This window comes from Heteronotia binoei, chromosome 15 (assembly GCF_032191835.1).
Source record: "Heteronotia binoei isolate CCM8104 ecotype False Entrance Well chromosome 15, APGP_CSIRO_Hbin_v1, whole genome shotgun sequence".
Lineage (NCBI taxonomy): Eukaryota > Metazoa > Chordata > Lepidosauria > Squamata > Gekkonidae > Heteronotia > Heteronotia binoei.
In genome coordinates this window covers 59374315-59400418 of record NC_083237.1, presented here as the reverse complement: position 1 = coordinate 59400418, position 26104 = coordinate 59374315, and the positions used below count along the sequence as shown (strand labels likewise).

General features: G+C 48.9%; 1 protein-coding gene across 1 annotated transcript in view; it reads left to right on the top strand.

Moving 5' to 3' along the window:
* Window positions 1–26104, top strand: part of ERBB2 (erb-b2 receptor tyrosine kinase 2) — a 148845-nt gene that overhangs the window by 707 nt on the left and 122034 nt on the right. The window lies entirely within an intron of this gene.

Here is a 26104-nt window from a genome sequence, read left to right as displayed (position 1 = left end):
TGCCTCAAAAAACAGCCGCTCCACAGAGCCCCACGGATCAATTTTCTATTATACCCTATAGGGAAGGGGTGGCCCACGGTAGCTCTCCAGATGCTTTTTGCCTACAACTCCCATCAGCCCCAGCCATTGGCCATGTTGGCTGGGGCTGATGGGAGTTGTAGGGGAAAAAACATCTGGAGAGCTACCTTTGGCCACCCCTGCCCTATAGGAATCGGTCTCCATAGGGAATAATGGAGTGCCCAGCAGACATTTGCCTCCCCCCCTCCTGCTTTGCAATGACCCTGAAGCGGAGGGGGGCTCCAACCCGGGGGATCCCCTGCCCCCACCTGGGGATTGGCAACCCTAATTGTGGGGGGGCAGTGGTCAAACCCAGCTCTTTAGACAGCCTCCGCCAAGCCTCCGTGGGCTCTTTCTTGCCGGGAGAGAATCACTGTCGAGATAACTCGGCTGTGAAGATCAGCCAGTTCCCCTTCATTTTCGCGCCGGGTTCAGAGTTCCGCACGGAGTGGGTGGGCTGCTTGCTTCGGATTCATGACCCACCCCCTGGTGTGTGGGGGAGAAGAGAAAAGTAGAAATCTAGAGCTGGAAGGAACCCAAGGATCATCTAGTTCAACCCCCCCCCCCACACACACACAATGCAGGAAATTCACAACCGCCTTCCTGCCCACTCCCCCAGTGACCCCGCTATGTTAAGAAGGAAGCAAAAAAACCTCCAGGATCCCTAGACTGATCTAGCCTGAAGGAAAATTCCTTCCTTCTTATGTACTAGCGCCACGGTGACTAAGGGGAACGTCCACATTCCGAGGTACTAATCCTCTGAATCCCAAAGCCAGGAGGCAACATCAGGGGCGGGGGGAAGCTTCGGCCTCTCGGCCCGTGTTTGTTGCTGGCCCTCCAGAGACACGATGCTGGACTAGATCTGATCCAGCAGGGCTCTCCTTATGTTCTTATTAGGGGAAGGCCTCAGCCTCTGTGCCCTGTTGTTGGCCCTCCAGAGGAACTGGTTGGCCCCTGGGTGAGACAGGATGCTGGACTACATGGACTCCTGGTCTGATCCAGCAGGGCTCTTCTTATGTTCTTCGCGGGGAAGGCCTCAGCCTCTCTGCCTTGTTGCTGGCCCTCCAGAGGATCTGGTTGGCCCCTGTGTGAGACAGAATGCTGGACTAAATGGACCGCTGGTCTGATCCGGCAAGGCTCTTCTTATCAGTCCTCTCTGCCTTGGCCTCTCTAGCCTGTTGTTGGCCCTCCAGAAGAACTGGTTGGCCCCTGGGTGGGACAGGATCAGGACAACATGGACTCCCAGGCTGATCCAGCAGGGATCTCCTTATCAGGGGAAGATATTAGCCTCTCTGCTTTGTTGTTGGCCATCCAGGGGAACTGGTTGTTTTGTTTGTTCATGGCCCTGTAGCAGCGATTGGGCATTGCCCTATAAGAAAGGTCTACAGAGGGCACCTTCCTGCCCACCCCCCCTCACGATCTTCCGAAATTCTTGGATCAGCATTGCTGTCAGATGGCCACCTAGCCTCTGCTGAAAGACCTCCGAAGAAGGAGAGCCCAGTCCACCGCCCTGTTTGTGGCTCTCTTCTGGAATCAGACTGGCTCCGGAGCGTTGGGTGACGCCGCCCTTGCAGAACGTGTTCAGGACTGGATTGGGAGGCTGGAGCCAGATAAATAGTGGCTGCTCTGGAGTCAGAGGAATGACTCGGGGTTAAAATGAAGCAAGCGTGGATGGATTGCACGGCTGGGGTAGAAGGTGCTGCGTTTGATGCGCAGCCCAGGAGTTTCCTGATTTTGACCTGTCATCTTTAAGAAGCTGTTCATGCAGGGGTTCTTAAGAGGGGCCCTATGACCCCACCCTGGGATGGAAATCTACAAAGGAGGCAATTTAGAACTCAGGGTGTAAATAGGCTATTCTAGATTTTAGATACTCCCCCCCCCCATCTCCCCACTTTACAGTGGACTCTGACAGCTGAGAAAGGAGAGCTGTTTAATCAGCTCAACCCACCTGGAGGATAAATTCCCAAGTCTTCCGTTTGGTGTAGTGGTTAAGTGTGCAGACTCTTATCTGGGAGAACCGGGTTTGATTCCCCACTCCTCCACTTGCACCTGCTGGCAAGGCCTTGGGTCAGCCATAGCTCTGGCAGAGGTTGTCCTCGAAAGGGCAGCTGCTGTGAGAGCCCTCTCCAGCCCCACCCACCACCTCACAGGGTGTCTGTTGTGGGGGAGGAAGGGAAAGGAGATTGTGAGCCGCTCTGAGACTCTTCGGAGTGGAGGGCGGGATATAAATCCAATATCTTCATCTACCTCACAGGGTGTCTGTTGTGGGGGAGGAAGGGAAAGGAGATTGTGAGCCGCTCTGAGACTCTTCGGAGTGGAGGGTGGGATATAAATCCAATATCTTCTTCATCATCTTCTTCTCCCAGGCCCTTAAAGAAGTAGGCAGATAGAGACAGATCAGGGGTGGCCGAACTTGCTTAACATAAGAGCCGCATAGAATAAACACCAGATGTTTGAGAGTTGCAAGATTTGAACATCAGATGTTTGAGAGCTGGAAGGACGGAAGGAAGGATGATGGGGGAAGAGAGGAAGAGGTGGGAAGAAAACAGCTTCAAGTGCAGTCACCAAGCTGCCAGCTGGCTTGGCCTGAAGAAGTGATTTAGAGAGAAATGCCTTCACCAAGCTGGCCAATGGGGTGGTGGGGGCTTCAGGAGCCACACAATATGTGTGAAAGAGCCACATGTGTTTCCCGAGCTGCTGTTTGGCCAACTCTGGAATAGAACATAACATTAAGGAGTTGGTTGATGGCCATTAGGCGTGTGGGTCTTGCTGAATCTGAGATTTGTCTTACGGTCTGTGTGTATCTTATAAGTGTGTCTATATAACTATTTAATTCCTTTTTACCCCGCCTTTCTCCCCAGTGAGGACCCAAAGCAACTGACATAATTTCCCTCTTCTCCATTTTATCTCCATTGAGAGCCAGTTTGGTGTAGTGGTTAAGTGTGCAGACTCTTATCTGGGAGAACCGGGTTTGATTCCGCACTCCTCCACTTGCACCTGCTGGAATGGCCTTGGGTCAGCCAGAGCTCTGGCAGAAGTTGTCCTTGAAAGACAACTGTGAGAGCCCTCTCAGCCCCACCCACCTCACAGTGTGTCTGTTGTGGGGGAGGAAGGGAAAGGAGATTGTGAGCCGCTCTGAGACTCTTCGGAGTGGAGGGCAGGATATAAATCCAATATCTTCATCTACCTCACAGAGTGTCTGTTGTGGGGGAGGAAGGGAAAGGAGATTGTGAGCTTCTCTGAGACTCTTCGGAGTGGAGGGCGGGATATAAATCCAATATCTTCATCTACCTCACAGGGTGTCTGTTGTGGGGGAGGAAGGGAAAGGAGATTGTGAGCCGCTCTGAGACTCTTCGGAGTGGAGGGTGGGATATAAATCCAATATCTTCATCTACCTCACAGGGTGTCTGTTGTGGGGGGGGAGGGAAAGGAGATTGTGAGCCGCTCTGAGACTCTTTGGAGTGGTGGGCGGAATATAAATCCAATATCTTCATCTACCTCACAGGGTGTCTGTTGTGGGGGGGGGGAAGGGAAAGGAGTTTGTGAGCCGCTCTGAGACTCTTCAGAGTGGAGGGCGGGATATAAATCCAATATCTTCATCTACCTCACAGGGTGTCTGTTGTGGGGGGAGGAAGGGAAAGGAGATTGTGAGCCGCTCTGAGACTCTTCGGAGTGGAGGGCGGGATATAAATCCAATATCTTCTTCTTATTATTATTTTCTCAACGATCTTGTGAGGTAGATCCAGGTGGGTTGCCATGTTGGTCCGAAGCAACAGAACAAAGTTTGAGTTCAGTGGCACTTTTAAGACCAACAAAGTTTACTTCTGGGTATAAGCCAGAGGTGGCCAAACTCACTTATCATAAGAGTCACACAGAATAAACGCCAGATGTTAGAGAGTTGCAAGACAGGGAGGAAGGCAAATGGATAGGGCAGATAGAGGTAGAAAGAAAGCAACTTTAAATGCATTCTCCAAGCTGCCGGCTGGCTTGAATCGGAGAAGTGATGTAAAGAGACGGATGCTTTCTCCAAGCCGACCAACAGGGCATTCGGGACTTCAAGAGCCACCCAATACATGTGAAAGAGCCACACGCTGCACACGGCTTCAGATATCTTATACCCAGAACGAAACTTTGTTGGTCTTAAAGAGGTGCCCCTGGACTCCGACTTTGTTCAACAGCCTAGGGAATGGGTTAGGTTGAGAGTGTGTGACTGGTCCAAGGGCACCCAGCGAGCTGCCATGGCATATGAGAGGATTTGAACCCAAGCCTCCTGGATGCAAAAGTTGTTTTGTCTGATTGCTTATTTTCATGTGCTGGTTTTTGAGGCTTGGAAGGGAGGGGCACGATGTTGCACGCTTGGCGGGTGGTGGTGGATTGAATGTTAGGAACCATCGTCTGAGCAGCTGAGGTAGGGGGAGCCCGACTCGCTCATCGTAAGAGCCACATGGAATAAACATGAGATGTTTGAGAGCCACAAGACATGAATGTCGGAGGTTTGAGAGCCTCAAGACAGGGAGGAAGGAAGGCACACTGCTTCAGATATCTTATACCCAGAACTAAACTTTATTGGTCTTAAAGAGGTGTCTCTGGACTCAAACTGTTCAACAGCCTGGTGAAGGAAGGAAGCTAGAAGGAAGGAAGAAGATGAAGATATTGGATTTATATCCCGCCCTATACTCTGAATCTCAGAGTCTCAGAGCAGCTCACAATCTCCTTTACTCCCCCCCCACCAGCAGGCACCCTGTGAGGTGGGTGGGGCTGAGAGAGCTCTGACAGTAGCTGCCCTTTCAAGGACAACTCCTACGAGATCTATGGCTGACCCAAGGCCATTCCAGCAGCTGCAAGTGGAGGTGTGAGGAATCAAACCTGATTCTCCCAAATAAGAGTCCGTGCACTTAACCACTACACCAAACTGGCTCTCAGGAAGGAAGGAAGATAGATGGGGGCAGGGAGATGTGGGGAAAAAAAAGCAACTTTAATTTTAAATGCATTCTCCAAGCTGCTGGCTGGCTTGGCGAAGTGCTTTAAAGAGACAAATGTCTTCTCCAAGCCGTCCTGTGGGGGCTTTGAGAGGCACACAATATGTGTGAAAAATCCACATGTGGCTCCTGAGTCACAGTTTAGCCATCTCTGCCCCACAGTGTCACCTTAAGTCAGCTGTGACTTGTAGTCCCTTTCTATCACTGCCTCTGTGAATACACATGTGACGTTCTCTTAGACTGAGTCGGGCCCTCAGTCTGTTGGCTGCTCTGGGTGGCAGAGTCTCTCCGGGGTCCCAGGCCAAGGTCTTTTACATCAGCGACGACCTGATTCTTTAATATGCAAGCGGTGGGGAATGGAACCTGGAACCTTCTGCCCCTGAGCTCTGGGCCTTCAAGCCCTGATGACGCTGGCAGACCATAGTAGGAGGACAGATATGTGGGTTGTATCAAGGGCTTTTTTGTAGCGGGAACTCCTTTGCCTATTAGGCCACACCCCCCTGATGCAGCCAATCCTCCAAGAGCTTACAGGGTTCTTAGTACAGGGTCCAGAGGTAGAATTCTAGCAGGGGCTCCTTTGCATATTAGGTCATGCCCCCCTGATGGAGCCAATCCCCCAAGAGCTTACAGGGCTCTTAGTACAGGGTCCAGAGATAGAATTCTAGCAGGGGTTCCTTTGCATATTAGGCCACACCCCCTGATGGAGCCAATCCCCCAAGAGCTTACAGGGCTCTTAGTACAGGGTCCAGAGATAGAATTCTAGCAGGGGCTCCTTTGCATATTAGGCCACACACCCCTGATGGAGCCAATCCTCCAAGAGCTTACAGGGCTCTTAGTACAGGGTCCAGAGATAGAATTCTAGCAGGGGCTCCTTTGCATATTAGGCCACACACCCCTGATGGAGCCAATCCTCCAAGAGCTTACAGGGCTCTTAGTACAGGGTCCAGAGATAGAATTCTAGCAGGGGCTCCTTTGCATATTAGGCCACACACCCCTGATGGAGCCAATCCTCCAAGAGCTTACAGGGCTCTTAGTACAGGGTCCAGAGATAGAATTCTAGCAGGGGTTCCTTTGCATATTAGGCCACACACCCCTGATGGAGCCAATCCTCCAAGAGCTTACAGGGCTCTTAGTACAGGGTCCAGAGATAGAATTCTAGCAGGGGTTCCTTTGCATATTAGGCCACACCCCCTGATGGAGCCAATCCCCCAAGAGCTTACAGGGCTCTTAGCGCAGGACCTACTGTAAGCTCCAAGAGGATTGGCTAAATCAGGGTGTGTGTGGCCTAATAGGCAAAGGAGTTCCTGCTACAACCTGTCTGGAATGTGGAGCATCGGCGCAGCTGCCAGGGCCTCCAGCATTCACCTAGCAGGTACCTGACTGGCAGCTGCACGTCCAGGAGGTGGGGGGAGAGGCGAGTCATGCCTGTTGCCTTCTTCACGCTGCCAGTCCCAGGGAATCTGCTGTCACCATTGGGGTTCACTTTGGACAGAGAATCTTCCCTAGAAAAGATCCACCGTGCTGCTATTTTTCACACGTTGTGAATTCCCCACCCTTGAATCGTACTGTTTTTCACCAGATTCTTATATCAACGATACAAGCTGTTCCGGTGCATACAGATAGAGGAGGGGTAGCCAAACGTGCTTGACATAAAAGCCACATAGAATAAGCGTCAGATGTTTGAAAGCCAGAAGACAGGAAGGAAGGCAAATAGATGGGAGGGGAGAGAGGGGGAAAGAAAGCAACTTTAAATGCCTTCTCCAAGCCAGCTGACAGGGCATCCCATAACAACGGGGCATGTTTAATCTGGACTTGCAGCAGAAAATTCACCGTCCAAACCAGAGATTGCCTCAAAGAATGGGCAGAAAATAACTCAAAAGCCACAATGTTCTATACCAGGGGTGGCCAAACTTGCTTAATATAAGAGCCACATAGAATAAATGTCAGATTTTGAGAGCGGAAGGAAGGAAGGAAAGAAGGAAGGAAGGAAGGAAGGAAGGGAGGGAGGGAGGGAGGAAGGGAGGGAGGGAGGAAAGGAAGGGAGGGAGGAAGGAAGGGAGGGAGGGAGGAAAGGAAGGAAGGGAGGAAGGAAGGGAGGGAGGAAGGAAGGGAGGGAGGAAAGGAAGGGAGGGAGGAAAGGAAGGAAGGGAGGAAGGAAGGGAGGGAAGGAAGGGAGGAAGGAAGGGAGGGAGGAAAGGAAGGGAGGGAGGGAGGAAAGGAAGGGAGGGAGGGAGGAAAAGAAGGGAGGGAGGAAGGGAGGGAGGGAGGAAGGAAGGAAAGAAGGGAGGGAGGAAAGGAAGGAAGGAAGGAAGGAAAGCAAATAGATGGAGGGAGGTGGAAAGAAAGCAACTTTAAATGCATTCTCCATTCCATTCTCTGGTTGGCTTGGCTTGGAGAAGTTATTTAAAGAGATAACTGCTTTCTCCAAGCCTGCCAACGGAGTGGTGGGGGCTTTAAGAGTCACACAATATGTGTGAAAGTACTGCGTGTGGCTCCCGAGCCATACTTTGGCCACCCCTGAGATAGAGGATACTAATTTTCTTTTTTATCTTCTGTTGTGATTTCTCCAAATGATTCTTTAAATCAATCTTGCTTCTTTGAGGAACTGGAGTGGGGACAGGATTCTCTCTTCCCCTGGCGTGTTTCCTTGAGCCTCACGATGAACATGATGAAGATCTGGAAAGGTCATGTAAAGGGTTTCTCGTCAGACCTAAACAGACTCTCTTGAGAGGCCAGCATGACAGATAAAGTAGTCTGGTCCCCTGAGCTCAGATTAAGATAGCCAAATCACCCCCCTAGCTATTTTTTTTTTTGGGGGGGGGCAGGTGGTTGCCATATCCAGATTGAGAAATACCTGGAGAATTGGGGGTGGAGTCTGGAAAAGACAGTGGGGTACGGTGCCTTAGAGTTCACCTTCCAAAGCAGCCATTTTGTCCTGGGGAACCAATCTCTGTAGTCTGGAAGGGAGCTCTAATGCCAAGGGATCTCCAGGTCCCACCTGGAGGCTGGCGTCCCTGTCAAGCAGAGGAGGAGTTGCCTCTGTGCCTGTTAACATGAAATCTTTTTGCTGGAGATTCCAGGGATTGAACCTGGGATCTTTTGAAGACAAAGCGGCGCTTTCCCCTCCGAACCGCAGCCCCAGCTTCTCCTGGTGTCCTAAGTGGAGACCCTCATAGGCAGCCGAACACTTCACTGTTGTAGCACGTTCCCTGGTAACCGTAGAGCAGAGTACCATAAAAGGCCTCCCCCGAGGCTTCCTTTGCCAAGTGTGTGCAAACTAGCTGTGGGAATGCAGCTTTTGTTTAGAAGGAAGGCTCCTCACCCCCTTTCATATTGGCGACCCATAATCAGGCAAGGAGGCAGTGTTTGTGTATGGAAACTTGCCAAGATTATTTCCTGGGAGTTAAGGAGCAAAATGCCTGGACCTAGCCTGATCTTGCCAGATCTCGGAAGCCAAGCCTGGATGGCTGTGGTTAGTACTTGGATGAGAGACCTCCAAGGAATACCAGGGCTGGGAGGCAGAGACAGGACAGACCCCATTTTGGCCAGGAGCTCGCAGGAGCGTAGCTCTGGAACCTCTAAATCAGGGGTGTCAAACTCATTTGTTATGAGGGCCTGATCTGACCTAAATGAGACCTAACTGGGCTGGGCCATGTCAGAACGGGCCATGTGTGTACCTATTTAAGATAAGGTAGCAGAGATATACACTTTTTAAAGGACACTAACAAATATATTAAAAAAGCTTAAAACATTAGCACTTGTTGAACTTAAAGGTGCTTTCTTTGTATTTCTCCCATGGGATCCAAGGAACTGGGCAAAGGAAGCTCTGGCTCTTTCCCTCCCCCCGCCCTCCAGGGGACCAGGAGGGGGAGAAGCCTCAGCCAATGGAGAAAATAGAGGTTTTGCTCTGTAGCTCCAGAGCAATTGAGCAAGCCTTGCAGAGCAAGCTGTTATGCAGAAGGAAGCAAGAGAGGGAGAAGGGAGCAGATGATACCCAGTTGCTCAGGGGACTGATAGGAGCCCTCCGGGGGCCTGATTTGGCCCCCAGCACACATGTTTGACACCCCTACTCTAAATGTTATTGTGCTCTTTCTTTCTTAATCCCCACCCCCAATACCTGCTTCTGGGCTCCATTGTTCAACCCCACCCCCCCTCCGGTGAGAATTTTGCTGAACTCTAGGATCTGACAAACTTTCTAATATTTTTTTTCCCACAAAAAAGGGAAAATAACCAAATCATATCAAGCAGACAGATGGAAACGACAGTTGTGACCACATAGGAGAAAGTCATTTAAAAAGTACGACGGGAGTAAGGTTTTATTATGACCATTATAATTCAAGAAACATTTTTAGGTAAATGCTGAGCTGATATAATTGAGTCCACCTTCCGGTGATGTCAAGGGTGTGTGGCGTATGCAGATAAGTTGTGCTAATGAGCTCCGGCACCTTTTTTTCTAAAAAATGACCCCTGTAAATTGGACACCACTTCTGAAAGTCTCTTGCCTCGAAACTCTAAGGTTTGCCATAAGTCAGCTGTGACTTGAAGGCAAAAAAAAAAGGTCCAAAATACTGGGAAGAAAGGCACACACTGGCTCTCACTGGAAACTTCTGTTTATCAGGGACCAACATTTTTTCACCTTAGCTTCAAAGGCTAGGGGTGAATTTGTACATTAACACCCCCCCCCCCCTGGTGTCCTGAAGTCCTCAGAGGAATATGCTGTTCCCAGATGCATTGAGGGTGGGGGTTACATGGGGAAATCACAAACTTAAACCTCTATAAAGAACTGTGAGAAGAAGATGATGATATAGGATTTATATCCTGCCCTCCGCTCAGAGCGGCTTACAATCTCCTTTCCCTTCCTCCCCCACAACAGACACCCTGTGAGGTGGGGGGGCTGAGAGAACTCTTGCAGCAGCTGCCCTTTCAAGGACAACCTCTGCCAGAGCTGTGGCTGACCCAGGGCCATTCCAGCAGGTGCAAGTGGAGGAGCGGGGAATCAAACCCACACGAGGAGTCCACATGTTAAGGAGACGTCTTCTGCCTAGTCTTTCCCTCAGTGTGCCTCTTTGAATGCATGGAGAATTCCAGCTTAGTGAAGAGGGCAAGGATTCAAACACACTATCTTCTTTCTTGCTTTTCACTGCTGTAGAGTTTCTCCTCGCTCTGGAAAGACAAAACCAGGGGGCTTCAACGTGGTGCCCGTGGGCACTGTGGAGCCTGCCAAGAGCTTTAGAAAGTGGGTGGAGCTAGGTGCGGCCTTTGCCTGACAGGGCTTCTGATTGGCTGTGTGGATTAAAAGGCATCCTATTAAACTAAACTTCTGCCTGAAATGTTGAAGAGGTACTATTAACGTTATGCGTAGGCTTGCTCACTGACGTTTTGTGGTTGGCTCCACCTCCTGCAGCACCCATTTAGTAATCATGTCCACTGACTAATGTCTGAAGTCCCAATGTACCCCAAGGCCAGTTTGGTAGTGGTTAAGTGTGTGGACTCTTATCTGGGAGAACTGGGTTTGATTCCCCACTCCTCCACTTGCACCTGCTGGAATGCCCTTGGGTCAGCCATAGCTCTCGCAAGGGTTGTCCTTGAAAGGGCAGCTTCTGGGAGAGCTCTCTCAGCCCCACCTAACTCACAGGATGTCTGTTGTGGGGGGGAGAAGATATAGGAGATTGTAAGGCTCTCTGAGTCTCTGATTCAGAGAGATGGGTGGGGTATAAATCTGCAGTCGTCTTCTTCAAAGGTCAAAAAGGTCGGGGGGCTCTGGATTGAAATGTTCAGCGTAATTTTCTTTGCAAAATCTGTGTGGGACTCTAGCGCTTGACAAATGTCCCTGTCAGCTGTATTTCTGCTGAGTCACTCATTTCTTCTCTTGAGCACCTTAAATGTTAAGCCCGGGGGGTTTTTTGTAGCAGGAGCTCCTTTGAATATTAGGCCACACACTTCTGATATAGCCAATTCTCTTGGAGCTTACAGGGCACTTAGTACAGGGCCTACTGCAAGCTCCAGGAGGATTGGCTACATCAGGGGTGTGTGGCCTAATAGGCAAAGGAGGTCCTGCTAGAATTCCTTACAGGGCTCTCAGTACAGGGCCTGCTGTAAGCTCCAGGAGGATTGGCTACATCAGGGGTGTGTGGCCTAATAGGCAAAGGAGGTCCTGCTAGAATTCCCTACAGGGCTCTTAGTATAGGGCCTGCTGTAAGCTCCAGGAGGATTGGCTGCATCAGGGGTGTGTGGCCTAATAGGCAAAGGAGGTCCTGCTAGAATTCCTTACAGGGCTCTCAGTACAGGGCCTACTGCAAGCTCAGGAGGATTGGCTACATCAGGGGTGTGTGGCCTAATATGCAAAGGAGTTCCTGCTACAAAAAAAGCCCTGGCTGAGCCAAACACCAAAATAGAAGCCAATTTTATTCATTTACTTTATTTATACCCTGCCTTTCCCCTAGGGAGGATCCAAAGAGGATGACTACGTCCCCTCCCTTTCCCCATCAATAACAGCCCTGTGAGGTAGGCTAGGCTGAGTGTGTGTGACTGGTCCAAGGTTTTTTGTTTTTGTTTTTTTGAACCTGGGTCCTCTCTAACTCAATGCTACATTGGAGTTATTGTTACTATTATTCATTTTTTTTTTCTAATTCAGATTTGCTATAATATCTGTGACGGGGTGTTTTTTTTTTTTTAGGGGGGTGGGTTGATTGGTAATATCTGATTGTACATCCCTAGCGAGTAGGATTTGGCTGAAGAGCTGAATTCTCTGTAATGTCGTTCGGGTTTTGCATTGTGGGCCTTTTTGAACGCTAAGGATGCTCGTTGCTCTGGCAGACCAGCCTTAATCTGTTTTCCCCTCAAGCTTTAAAGAATTTAAAGGTGGATTCGTGTTTGTCCAACATAAGTCTTTGTTTGTTGTTTTAGGCAAGGAAGCGAAATGTGTGGGGTTTCCTGGAATGTTGCAAGAAAGCATGACAAGGTGTTCTGAATTATGTATTCAGGGTTATTCTTCTTCGTCAGAGCTGGCTCCTTTCCCTTCGCTGTGCTTTATTCTTTGGCTCTATATGTCACAAGTCAAGAACCGCAGTGCTTGTAAATAATGTCATTTTTATCTCTGCTGTTTGTTCCGAGGGGAAAGGAGCTAGGCCGGGGTGTGGAGCTCATTTGTTATGAGGGCTGGAGCCGGCGTAAATGAGACCTTGTTAGGCTGGGCCACGTGTATCATGAAATGTAATGCCAGGTAGCAAACATATAAACTTTATAAAGGACACAGACAATTAACACAATTAAAGATTTTTTTAAAAAAACTTAAAACATGCTTAAAAGCAATATTTTGTTTATTTAACCATTTCTGATGACTGGCACCTCTTGCTCTGAATTATTGCGTCAAAATCTGGAGACGGTGTCTGTGCTGTAGCAATCTTGAGTATGCCGTTCAGGTGTGCATCTGTAACTTGCAAGCCTACTTTTGATTTATTGACATTCGTTCCAGAAAGCTCATGGTCAGTGCTTTGAGCCTAAGACTGAGGGAAAAACATGAAATGGCTGGGCATTGCAAGCTTTTGTACATAAGTTGCTTCAGGTGCTGGTGAGCCAGTGAGAAAATAGAGGCTTTGCTCTGTAGCTCCTGTGTGATAGAGCAAGCCTGGGGAAGCAAGAGAGAGAGAGAAGGAAGAAGAAGAAGAAGATGACAGTGAGTTGCTCGCAGGCCTGATAGGAGCCATTTGGGGGCTTGATCTGGCCCTCAGGCCACACGTTTGACATCCCTGAGCTAGGTGTTGAGGCTTCCTGGGATATATTTGTTTAAAAATGCATTTCTGCAACATACAGAGCAGAAACATAGTGTACGAAACACGAATTTCAGATGTTTGAGGGCCGCAAGGAAGGGAGGGGAGGAAGGAAAATAGATGGGGGAGGGAGGGAGAGGTGGAAAGCAACTTTAAATGCATTCTCCAAGTTGTCAGCTGGCTTGGCTTGGAGAAGTGATTTAAAGAGAGAAATGCCTTCTCCAAGCAGGCTGACGGGGCAGTGGGAGCTTCAAGAGCCACACAATATATGTGAAAAAGAGCCACAGTTTGGCCACCCCTGGCCCAGGCTATCTCCAGTCTAATCAGATTTTGGAAGCTAAGCATCAGGGGGTGTGGCCTAATATACAAATGAGTTCTTGCTGTGCTTTTTCTACTTAAAAAGCCCCGTGGATGGGAAAAACTTCTGAGAAAGAAACGCCATCTCTTTGGCCCAGCCTTATACAAGAGTGATTAACAGACATTCTCACATTTTGACATATTACTGTTTTATCGCTTTCTCATGCTCATGCAACCCGTCAAAGGTTTGCTCAATTTGTTAATTTTACTATTCTGTCATTGGATCTTAAATTTGGACCATTTTGCATTCTAAACCACTGCCTACCAGCTCTATGTAGCTCTGCTCACTGTGCCTGATTCCTCGTCTGATGAAGTGTGCTTGGAGCGCACGAAAGCTTACGTTCTGAATCAAACTTTGTTGGTCTTAAAGGTGAAACTTGACTCCTACTTTGTTCTACTGCTTCAGACCAACACGACTGCCCACTTGGCTCCATCTGTGTGAAACAATGGTGGTGTCAGGGGTGTGGCCTAATATGCAAATGATTTCATGCTGGACTTTGTTTTTACAAAAAAAAAAGCCCTGTGTACAAGACACAGTTTCCTTCCTTATATTCCTCGTACGAACAAAGAAGGAATGCCTTGTTACAGAGTCTGGGTGTCGGACACACTGAGAGGAAAGAAGCGGTTAGAATGTCAGGCTAGGAACTGGCAGACCCCAGGCTCAAATCCCCACTCTGCCACAGAAGCTCGCTGGGTGACCGTGGGCCTGTCACTCACTCTTGGCCTAACCTACCTCACAGGGTCGCTGTGAGGATCGAGTAGAGGAGAGGCAAATGAAGCTGCCAACCTCCAGGTGGGTTTAAAGCTAGTAGCAAAAGTTGATATAAAGTTATCAACAATATCACTCTAGAATGGGGGTGGCCAAACTTGCTTAACATAAGAGCCACATAGAATAAATGTCAGATATTTGAGGGAGGAGGGAAGGGAAGAGAAGGAAGGAAGAATACGAAGACCGTAGATTTATACCCCACCCTTCTCTCTGAATCAAAGTCTCAGAGTGGCTTACAATCTCCTTCCCCCACAACAGACACTGTGTGAGGTAGGTGGGACTGAGAGAGCTCTCCCACAAGCTGCCCTTTCAAGGACAACTCTTGCAAGAGCTATGGCTGACCCAAGGCCATTCCAGCAGCTGCAAGTGGAGGAGTTAGGGGATCAAGCCCCGTTCTCCCAGATAAGAATCTGCACACTTAACCACTACACCAAATGTATGTACAGATGGAAGGAAGGAATGGGAAGGTAGGTAGGTAGGTAGGTGAGGAGGGAGGGAGGGAGGGAGAGAGAGGTGGAAAGAAAGCAACTGTAACTTTAAATGCATTTTCCAAGCTGCCAGCTGGCTTGGAGAAGGGATTTCAAGAGAGAAATGCCTTCTCCAGGCTGGCCGACAGGGCAGTGAGGGCTTTGAGAGCCACACAATATGTGCGAAAGGACCACATGAGCCATAGCTTGGGCCCCCCTGTGCTAGAGTGAACAAGGAGCTGCAAGGTTTTCTGTTGTCTTGCCTCTCTGGTTTTTCTCATCTCAGATACACAAGAGCAGTTTGTACTTAGGCACAGGAATATAAGACATGCTTTCTGAAATTATCTTCTTCGCTTATTTATGTGGGCTTGGGCATTTGAAGGCTTGAGAAGTGTGTGTATATTTTGAGGTGGAACCTAAGGAGGGTGGAGTTTGGGGAGGGGAGGGGAGGGACTTCAGTGGGGTAGAATGCCTTAAGCAGGGGTGTCAAACATGTGACCCAGGGGCTGAATCAGGCCCCCGAGCAACTGGCCGTCGTCTGCTTCCTTCTCCCTCTCTTGCTTCCTTCTACATAACAGCTTGCTTTGCCAGGTCACACAGGAGCTGCAGAGCAAAGCCTCTATTTTCTCCATTGGCTGAGGCTCCTCCTTTGGGGAGGAAGCAGGGGAAGGATAGCTTGCTTTGCCAGGCTCTCTAAGTTGCACAGCAGAGCTACTGAGCCAAGCCTCTCTTCCTTCTATTGGCTGAGGCTCCTCCCCCTCCTGGTCCCCTGGGGAAGGAAGGAAAGCGCTAGAGCTCCCTTTGCCCAGTTCCTTGGATCCTGTGGAAGAAATACAAAGAAAGCACCTTTAATTGCATTTGTCTGTGTCCTCTGTAAAGTTTATGTCTTAAATAGGCACACACAAAGCCCAGCTCAACATTGCGTGGCCTGACAAGGTCTCATTTATGTCAGATCTGGCCCTCATAACAAATGAATTTGACACCCCTGAATTCGCCTTTCAAAGCAGCCATTTTCTGCTGTCGGACTGATCTCTGTCGCCTGCAGTCCCCAGGAGATCTCCAGCCACCATCTGGAGGCTGGTAAAACCTGCAAATTGTGAAGACAGCTCTCTGCATTGTTTAGTTTAGTTTATTTATGATTTATATCCCGCCCTTCCCACCAAGTGGCTCAGGGCGGCTTACAGCATATAAAATCTAACATAAAAATATAAAAATTTAAACATTTTACACAGTTAAAACATTAAAAACATACAGCGGTCTTATAAAACTACACTCAGTTTCAGGTGCCGGTTAGTTGTAAGCCAGCCGGAAGAGGACTGTCTTGCAGGCCCTGCGGAATTGGGCAAGATCCCGCAGGGCCCTCACCTCTTCTGGCAGCTGGTTCCACCAGGAAGGGGCCATTACGGAGAAGGCCCTATCCCTAGTAGATTTCAAGCGGGCTTCCTTTGGCCCGGGGACAACGAGGAGGTTTTGAGTTCTCGATCTCAGTACTCTCTGGGGAACATGTGGGGAGAGACGGTCCCTCAGGTAGAAGAGTTGAAGAGTTCTGTGTGACTCGGAAAGATGTGGACCCCAGTGTTAGGTTTAAATAGCCCAAGGCAGGGTGTGGCCAAACTTGCTTAGTGTAAGAGCCGCATAGAATAGACGTCAGATGTTTGAGAGCCGCAAGACATGAACATCAGATGCTTTTAAGAGCCACAAGACTGAGAAGGAAGGAAAATAGATGGGGGAGGGAGAAGGGGGTGGTGGTGGAAAAAAAGCAATTTTAAATACATTCTCCAAATCACCAGCTGGCTTGGGGGAAGTGATTTAAAGAGACAAATGCCTTCTCCAAACCAGGTGATGGGGTGTTGGGGGCTTTGAGAGCTGCATAATACGTATGAAACAGCCACAGTTTGGCCACCCCTGGCCCATAGTATCAAGGTGTCATGGCAACCTGTTTTTTCCAGAAGGTCTTCAAGCAAAGTCTCTAGCCAAGAGCATGTGCATCCGTATTTGTACCTGGGGGAACTTTTAGCGAAACGTTAGGGAGAACTTCCTGACAGCTTGTGTGGTTTTTCTGCAGAGCTGGCTTCCTCGGGAGGTGGTGGGCTCTCTTTCTTGGGAGGTTTTGAAACAGGCTAGATGGCTGCCCCTGTGAACTTAGGCAGCTCGTGAGGGGGGGGGGGGTGAGCAGGAAGGGTTGCCTCAGGGCTTAGTTCTCGTGGCCCTGTCTTGCATACCCAGGATAACGCTGATGGCCACTTTGGGGTTAAGAACATATGAAGCTACCTTCTACTGAATCAGACCCTCCATCAAAGTCAGTATTGTCTTCTCAGACTGGCAGCGGCTCTCCAGGGTCTCAAGCTGAGGTTTTTCACACCTATTTTCTTGGACCCTTTTTTGGAGATGCCAGGGATTGAACTTGGGACCTTCTGCTTCCCAAGCAGATGCTCTACCACTGAGCCACCGTCCTTTCCCTGAAGGAACTCTCCTCCAGGCCAGATTAGTACAGGGACCCTGGAGGCTTTTTGCCTTCCTCTGGGCATACAGCAGGGAGAGTTTGGTTGAATCTCTGAATTTTTTGCATTGTGCAGCGGATTGGACTAGATGACCTTTGGAGATCCCTTCCAGCTCTTTGTTTCTTTGATATAGTAACTCAGCAGTCTTCCCAGCTGCCTGGCAAAACAGTCTGCAGTGCTGTTCATCTGTTTCGCCAGGTAGCTGGGAAGACTGCTGAGTTACTACATCCAACAAAGAAAAAACACCTTTCCTATAATTTCCAACGTTTAGCAAAGATTATTCTCGCTGCAGTCACCGCTTGTGTTAAGAACATCTATGGCAAATACTGCCATATAAAATATGCAGGCCTCGGATTCGGTGGGAGCTCACAGGAGCAGAGCTCCTGAACCTTTCTGAGAGTTCTACCTTCCCACCTTGTCCATTGAATAGTAGGTGCAGCTGCATAACAATCCCTGGATGAGCTCCACCACCTATTTTTCTGCAAAACGACCCCTGAAAATATATCTTCTTGTCTTAGCAGGAGTTTTAAGAGATGTTAATGATTAATGAATGATAGGATGAAATTGCAGAAAAATGTTACGATGACGGGCGTGGGTTATGAGGATATGAAATGAATAATGTATAAGTAGAAATGTTACAAAATTTTAATTTATTTACCCTACCCTTTCCCCTTAGCAGCCCCGTGGCACAGAGTGGTAAAGCAGCGGTACTGCAGTACTGAGGTCTGAACTCTCTGCTCACGACCTGAGTTCAGTTCCGGCGGAAGCTGGATTCGGGTAGCTGCCCCAAGGTTGACTCAACCTTCCATCCTTCTGAGGTCGGTCAAATGAGTCCCCAGCTTGCTGGGGGGAAAGTGTTGATGACTGGGGAAGGCAATGGCAAACCACCCTGTAAAAAGTCTGCCGCGAAAATGTTGTGAAAGCAACGTCACCCTAGAGTCGGAAATAACTGGTGCTTGCACAGAGGACATTTCCTTTTCCTTTCCCCTTCCCTTTTACCCCCCCCCCCATTCCTATTCTACCTGAAAACCTAATAAAATTTTAAAAAAAGAAAGAAAAAAGAAAAAACGCCTGCTTCCCCAGTTTCGTTTTTGACAACCCCAACCTTGATTTCCACAAAGGCTAGATCACACAACTCTCTGCGATAGCTGTGTTCGGTGAACTGGGAGGGTCTCCTCTACCCTTCAACGCTGACCAGTCAGTGCTACCCCAGAGGCGCCGTTTCAGATTTCAGGGTGGTGGGAAGGAAAGCAACCTTCAGCCATTTGGCATGTGGAACTGATGTGTAGGGCCGGGCACGAGGAGGCCCGGTTTGGAGTCGTATCATACTTAGCACATGATGTAAGTATTGAGTTACTTTGACCGTTATCACGTCCCCACGTCCTTGGGAATCGTCAACTCTGTGGTAGTTTTCAGCTCTCGCGTACCCATGCATGGGAAGGGCTCAAAGGTGAGGTTTGCAAAATAAATGAACATTGTGGTTCAAGTGGTGATTTGGCATGTCCATAGGAGCATCTGCAGGTTATTTGATCTTGTTGCCTCCAAGACGATGCGTTTAGAAGTTAACTAATTGTGTGATACATAGCCACCCCTCCAGTGAAAAGAGAGAGATTAAATACGGGCAGGGGTGGAATTCTAGCAGGAGCTCCTTTGCATATTAGGCCACACACCCCTGATGTAGCCAATCCTCCAAGAGCTTACAAGGCTCTTTTTTGTGAGCTCTTGGAGGATTGGCTACATCAGGGGTGTGTGGCCTAATATGCAAAGGAGCTCCTGCTAGAATTCCACCCCTGAATACGGGAATACAGAAGGAGATTTAAGTACGGAAATACCTTTCCGAATTCTCACATTCACCTCTTCCTAGGTTCATGGATCCCGTGGGTTGACCCTATTCTGAACAAAGGAAGGGCTCTTCTCTGCTGCCATTTTTAGTGGCCAGAGACTGAACTGGATCTTTTTCATATGCTCCGAAATTATTGACCCAGCTTAAATTAGAAATACCTATTTTGCAAGGAAACCGGTTTCAAACAGATACATCTATTGTGGCTTCCCTTGAGTAACCCCTTCTTCGCACTTAGGAGTTAAGGAGCTGATAATTCCGTTAGAGAGCATTTGTGTTTCCGTTTTAAAAAAATGAGTTATTAGAGGCTCCTTTTGGGATACCAGATTCGTTGAGGGGCCATTTTAGAGAGCAACACACACTGCCCCCACCCTCTTGTAGAAAACAGTGCAAAGAATGTGAGAAAGTGGTGAACATCCTCAGCTTTTTCAGTGTAATCCTAAGAAAGCTTCCTTAGAGATAAATCCCTCTGAGTTTAGAACAAAGTAGGAGTCAAGTTTCACCTTTAAGACCAACGAAGTTTTGTTCAGAACGTAAGCTTTCGTGTGCTGGAAGCACCCTTCAACAAACAATAGTATGGAATGGCAAGCAGTCCTAAATACAGAGAAAGTGGGCAGTGAATTAGTGTGCAAAATCATGGAGATGTTTGTTAGCAGATTAAAAGAAGCACAATTTGGGGTCTGGTAGTGTACGTTAACTGGCCTGCATCAACAAGGGGGCAAGTATAAGTCAGAATAGCAGATTGATGTCTATGTCATTAGATGTGAAGTACCATAAATAAGAGTCTGTTGTAATGTAAGCTTTGGGTTTAAAATGAGGGCTTTAGTTTAGTGGGGCTTACATCTCCATCCTCTCCTCTCTTGCTATGGAGGGGCATAGCCACGAGTCGTGCAAACTCCCTTGTTCCCAAGGTGACCTTCCAACATCACCAGGGCCAGAATCGCTTGGGTCTCTCCAACTCCCCTCCCCACACACACACACACGTTGCTTCCATTGCAGCTGCTGTTAAATATTAAACTCTTTAATAGCCTTATACCAGTGAAAAATATGCCGTCTGCCCTCCCCCTGCCCCTGGCATTAATGGAGGAATTTCCAGGTTGCCTGTAATGTGCCTTGCTGTGGTCTGAACTCCCACAGATTCTTCTGGTGAGACGGTACCGTAATGGGGTGGGAGAGGAGGTGGGCTGCTTCCCCTCACCACAAACAATCAGCATCTATAGCCTAACAGAATTAACAGCCACAGCCAGAAACAGAGCCAGTTTGGTGTAATGGTTAAGTGTGCAGACTCTTATCTGGGGGGAACCGGATTTGATTCCCCACTCCTCCACTTGCACCTGCTGGAATGGCCTTGGGTCAGCCAGAGCTCTTGCAGAGTTGTCCTTGAAAGGGCAGCTGCTATAAGAACTCTCTCAGCCCGGAGAGCCGGTTTGGTGTAGTGGTTAAGTGTGCGGACTCTTATCTGGGAGAACCGGGTTTGATTCCCCACTCCTCCACTTGCACCTGCTAGCATGGCCTTGGGTCAGCCCTAGCTCTGGGAGAGGTTGTCCTTGAAAGGGCAGCTGTTGTGAGAGCCCTCTCCAGCCCCACCCACCTCACAGGGTGTCTGTTGTGGGGGAGGAAGGTAAAGGAGATTGTGAGCCGCTCTGAGACTCTTCGGAGTGGAGGGCGGGATATAAATCCAATATCTTCTTCTTCACCCACCTCAAAGGGTGTCTGTTGTGGGGAAGGAAGATAAAGGAGATTGTGAGCCACTTTGAGACTCTGAGATTCGGAGTGGAGGGCGGGATATAAATCCAATAGCATCTTCTTCTGTCAAAGAGCACCGGAGAATCCCTGAAAAATACTTGGTAGGCCTCATTTTGGGCAGGAGCTCACAGGAGCAGAGCTCCAGAACATCTAAATTTTATTGTGCTCTTTCTTTCTCCCCCCCTCCACTTGCTTCTGGGCTCCATTGTTCAAACCCCCTGTGAGAATTTTGCTGAACTCTCAGATTTGACAAATTCTCTAATATTTCCCCCCCACCAAAAAAAGGAAAATAACCAAAATATAGAAAGCAGACAGAAGGAAATCTTTACTGTGGCCACAAAGGAGAGAGTGATTTTAAAAGTCTGATGGGAGTAAGGTTTTATGATGGCAATTATAATTCAAGAAGCATTTTATGGTAGATGCTGAGCTGATATAATTTAGTACACCTTCTGTTGATGTCAGGGGTGTGTGGCGTATCCAAATGAGTTATGCAAAATGAGTTGTGCTAATGAGCTCCGGCCCCTCTTTTTCTGTGAAACGACCCCTGAATACTGGGGTTCACAGTTAAGCCGTCCGGCGTTATCATGCAGACAGAATCTCTTTCCCCTGGAATTTTAGTTCATTATAAAAACTACTCATTGGTTCGGTTTTGTTAGAATCGGTTAGTAAAGCTTTGTTTATACCCTGCCTTTCTCCCAAGCAGGGACTCAAAGCAGCTTGTCGTCATTCTCCTGTCCTCCTTCATGACAGCCTTGCAAGGTAGGCTGGGCTAAGGGTGCATGACCAGCCCAAGGTCAGACTCTAGCACGTTTCCATGGCAGAGCAGAGGTTTCGAACCTGGGTCTAACGGATCCTAGGCTGACGCTCTAACCCAGGGGCATCAAACTCATTTGTTATGAGGGCTGGATCTGACATAAATAAGACCTTGTCGAGACAGACAGGGCCTTGTCGGGCTGGGCCATGTGTGTACTTATTTAAGATTAGGTAGCAGAGATATAAACTTTTTAAAGCAGGAGTCCCTGGGCCACGGGTGTCATAAAATGTAATGCCAGGTAGCAGAGATATAAACTTTATAAAGGACACAGACAAACGCAATTAAAGATTTTAAAAAAACTTTTAAAACATGTTTAAGACATTAGAACTTGTTGGTGTTAAAGGTCCTTTTTTTGTATTTCTCCCATGGGATCCAGGGAACTGGGCAAAGGAAGCGCTGGCTCTTTCCTTCCTTCCCCGGGGGAACCAGGAGGGGGAGGAGCCATAGCCAGTAGAAAGAAGAGAGGTTTAGCTCAGTAGCTCTGCTGTGTGATTGAGAGAGACTGGCAAAGCAAGCTCTGCCTCCCCCCCCCTTCCTCCCCAAGGGAGGAGCCTCAACTAATGGAGAAAACAGAGGCTTGGCTCAGTAGCTCTGCTGTGTGATTGAACAAGCCTGGGAAAGCAAGCTGACACAGAAGGAAGCAAGAGAGAGGGAGAAGGAAGCAGATGAAAGCCAGTTGCTCGGGGGGCCTGATGGGAGCCCTCCAGGGGTCTGACTCGGCCCCTGGGCTGCATGTTTGACACCCCTGCTCTAACCACTATGCCACAATGGATCTATATTCCTATGATTCTTCAGTTTGGATTTGGTTTCTGCTGGTTCCAATGAGAAAGGCATTTCCAGCTTTAACTACCCCATCCCCATTCAGTTGGGACAGAATTCTCACATAAAGGGTCTCCCTTGGTTGTCAACATGCCTAGAGACAAATGCCCCGTTCCTCTAACAGAGGCTTAATGAAATATTATTCACCAGATGATATTATTTACCTGGCGAAACTTCAACTGCCCATTTTCACATGTTAAAGGTGCAGAACATTTTTTTTTCCTTCAGATCTTTTGGCCGTGGTGTTTTTATTTAAAATTATACCACGACTGTCTGTTTTGTTTTTTGTTTTTTTTAAATTGGCAAACTTTCACAATGTGTCCAGTTTGGTATTTAGTTTATTTTAAAAAGCTTGCCAGTTTCCCCCTACTGATAGCTGCTAAGAGTACAGGAGATGACAATAACAGCTGGGCAAGGCAGTTTTATTGGCAGTGGATTGAGCGGAAAGGGTTCCCCCTTTATCTTTTAAGTCAGGGTCAACTTCCAATAAATTTTAGAGCTGTAAAGAGCTCTTGCTGTCTGGTATGACCTTAAGTCAAGAACAGGTGTGGCCAAACTGTGGCTCTTTCACACATATTTTGTGGCTCTTGAAGCCTTCCGTGCTTCAGCAGCCAGCTTGGAGAAGGCATTTGTCTCTTAAGTTCACTTCTCCAAGCCAGCCATCAGCTTGGAGAATGCAGTTAAAGGTGCTTTCTTTCTACCTCTCTCCCCATCTATTTTCCTTCCTTCCTTCCTTCCTTCCTTCCTTCCTTCCTTCCTTCCTTCCTTCCTTCCTTCCTTCCTTCCTTCCTTCCTTCCTTCCTTCCTTCCTCCCTCCCTCCCTCCCTCCCTCCCTCCCTCCCTCCCTCCCTCCCTCCCTCAAACATCTGACATTCATGGCTTGCGGCTCTCCAATATCTGACGTTTATGTAGTTCTTACTAGAATCTCTGACTCTCTCATAAACTATTATATAAGAAGAAGAAGAAGAAGATATTGGATTTATATCCCGCCCTCCACTCCGAAGAGTCTCAGAGCGGCTCACAATCTCCTTTACCTTCCTCCCCCACAACAGACACCCTGTGAGGTGGGTGGGGCTGGAGAGGGCTCTCACAGCAGCTGCCCTTTCAAGGACAACCTCTGTCAGAGCTATGGCTGACCCAAGGCCACTCCAGCAAGTGCAAGTGGAGGAGTGGGGAATCAAACCTGGTTCTCCCGGATAAGAGAGCTCTGGCTGACCCAAGGCCATTCCAGCAGGTGCAAGTGGAGGAGTGGGGAATCAAACCCGGTTCTCCCAGATAAGAGTCCGCACACTTAACCACTACACCAAACTTTATATATAATAAATGGGGGCCTGAAAGACTCGCGGTGCATTGGTGTGCTTGTAATTGCCATGCAAGGCTCACGATGCGTCAGAGTTTAGCAACTTGGTCAGTTTTCAGTACTAGGTTTCAGTCCTTGCGTGTGTGAAGCAACAGGGTACTTCAGAGTCTTTAAGAATATAAAAAAAAGAAGAGCCCTGCTGGATCAGATCAGTGGTCATATGAACAACTGAAGCTGCCTTATACTGAATCAGACCCTCGGTCCATCAAAGTCAGTATTGTCTTCTCAGACTGGCAGCGGCTCTCCAGGGTCTCAAGCTGAGGTTTTTCACACCTATTTGCCTGGACCCTTTTCAGTTGGTGATGCCAGGGACTGAACCTGGGACCTTCTGCTTCCCAAGCAGATGCTCTACCACTGAGCCACCGTCCCTCCCTGGTCCATCTAGTCCAGCATCTTGCCTCACAAAGGGGCCAACCAGTTCCTCTGGAAGGCCAACAACAGGGCATAGAGGCCAGGACCTTCCCCTGATAAGAATGTAAGGAGAGCCCTGTTGGATCAGACCAGTGGTCCATCTAGTCCAGCATCCTGTTTTACCCAGGGGCCAAACAGTTCCTATGGAAGACCGACAGACATAGAGTCCAAGATCTACCCCAGATAACAGCGTAAGAAGAGCCCTGCTGGATCAGACGAGGGGTCCATCTAGTCCAGCCTCCTGTCTCACCCAGGGGCCAAACAGCTCCTCTGGAGGGCCAGCAACAGGGCATAGAGGCCCAGACCTTCCTCTGATTTGGCTGGCTCTGGGATTCAGAAGCTTAGCGCCTCTCAGTGTGGGGATTCCTCTCAACCACCATGGCTAGCAGCCATGGAGAGACTTCTCCTCCATGAATCTGTCTAATCCTCTGCCAACCTCACCACCGCTCTCACTCCCCTCAGGCAAAAAGACTTCCAGGATAAGGAACCCGGTGGGGAACCTTATTGGGAACTCAGACGTGCCTGGGGAAGCGGTTCACTCTCACCGATATCTTCCTCCAAGCCTCGAGGGGATCTTTTCTTCTCCCAACCTCTCTGGTGCTTTCTCCCAACCTCATGGTCCCCTTTGTTGCCTCCCTTTCCCGGTCTTTTCTCTTGCACCAATCATTAACCTCTCTCTTGGAACTCTCATCTGTCCCAGCTGGGTTAAATCCCCTTGTGCTCTCTTCCCTCTTGCTCCCACCGGGAGGTGCCAGCGGAGACTGGATGGAACTGGTTTCGATCGGTCCCCCCCCCCCCCCCCTGGACTTTTTCCTCCCTGTCAGCATCCTTGGTCTCCTCTCCCCCTGATGATGACACCTGATTTCCCTCTGTTTTCCCAGGTGACTCTATCAGGCCCCCTCCTCTTGCCTCTGAGTGCCAAGAATCGCTGTTAAGAACATAAGAGAAGCCATTTTGGATCAGGCCAATGGCCCATCCAGTCTAACACTCTGTGTCACATAAGAGAAGCCATGTTGGATCAAGCCAATGGCCCATCCATTCCAACACTCTGTGTCACTTAAGAACATAAGAGAAGCCATTTTGGATCAGGCCAATGGCCCATCCAGTCCAACACTCTGTGTCACATAAGAACATAAGAGAAGCCATGTTGGATCAAGCCAATGGCCCATCCATTCCAACACTCTGTGTCACTTAAGAACATAAGAGAAGCCATTTTGGATCAGGCCAATGGCCCATCCAGTCCAACACTCTGTGTCACATAAGAACATAAGAGAAGCCATGTTGGATCAGGCCAATGGCCCATCCAGTCCAACACTCTGTATCACACAGTGGCCAAAAATTGTTCTCGGTTAGTCGAGGGCTTGCTCCATTGTCGTGCACTCCTGAGGTGAACCCCGGTTTTGGTAATTCTCCTGAGGAGAGTTGGCAGGTCGCGAAGTCTGAAACCCAGATGTCAGGATGCAGACATCCCCCTTTAAAGATATTTATTCTTGTGGCCATCCTCTGGCAACGAATTCCACATTTGAATTGCTCTGTGTAAGGTAGTATTTCTTTTTGTCTGTCCTGAACCTACTGTCCATCAGTTTCATTGGATGTCCTGGAGTTCTAGTATTTGGGGTGAGAGGAAAAAAGTGAATGCCGTTCTTTCAGCACAAAGTCCCAACTGCATTCTGGGAGCCCTGACCTGGGTGGCCTGGGCTAGCCTGATTTCATCAGAAGCTAAGTGGGGTCAGGATTTGGATGGGAGACCACCAAGGAAGAAGTCTGGGATCTCTGCATAGAGACAGATAATGGAAAACTGGACGTCTCTTGTCTTGAAAACCCTATGGCAGGGGTCCTCAAACTACGGCCCACGGGCCAGATGCGGCCCGCTGAGGATGTTTATGCGGCCCGCCTGGTTATGGCAAAATCAGACCGGAAGTGACATTCGACCTAAACTCGCGTTAGCAACGCACACTCTGGCACTGGGCTGAGGTGGCGGAGACAGAGTGTGAGGTGATACCGAGGTGAGGTGAGTTCCCAGGCCGGGGTGTGTGGTGTGGGGAAGGGAGAGAGATGCAGAAGACGGAGAACTGACGGCCCGCGGCCTTGTACAGTAACGGCAGTCCGGCCCTCCAACAGTCTGAGGGACAGTGAACTGGCCCCCTATTTAAAAAGTTTGAGGACCCCTGCCCTATGGGGTTGTCATAGGTTGACTGAGAATTGACGGCACTTT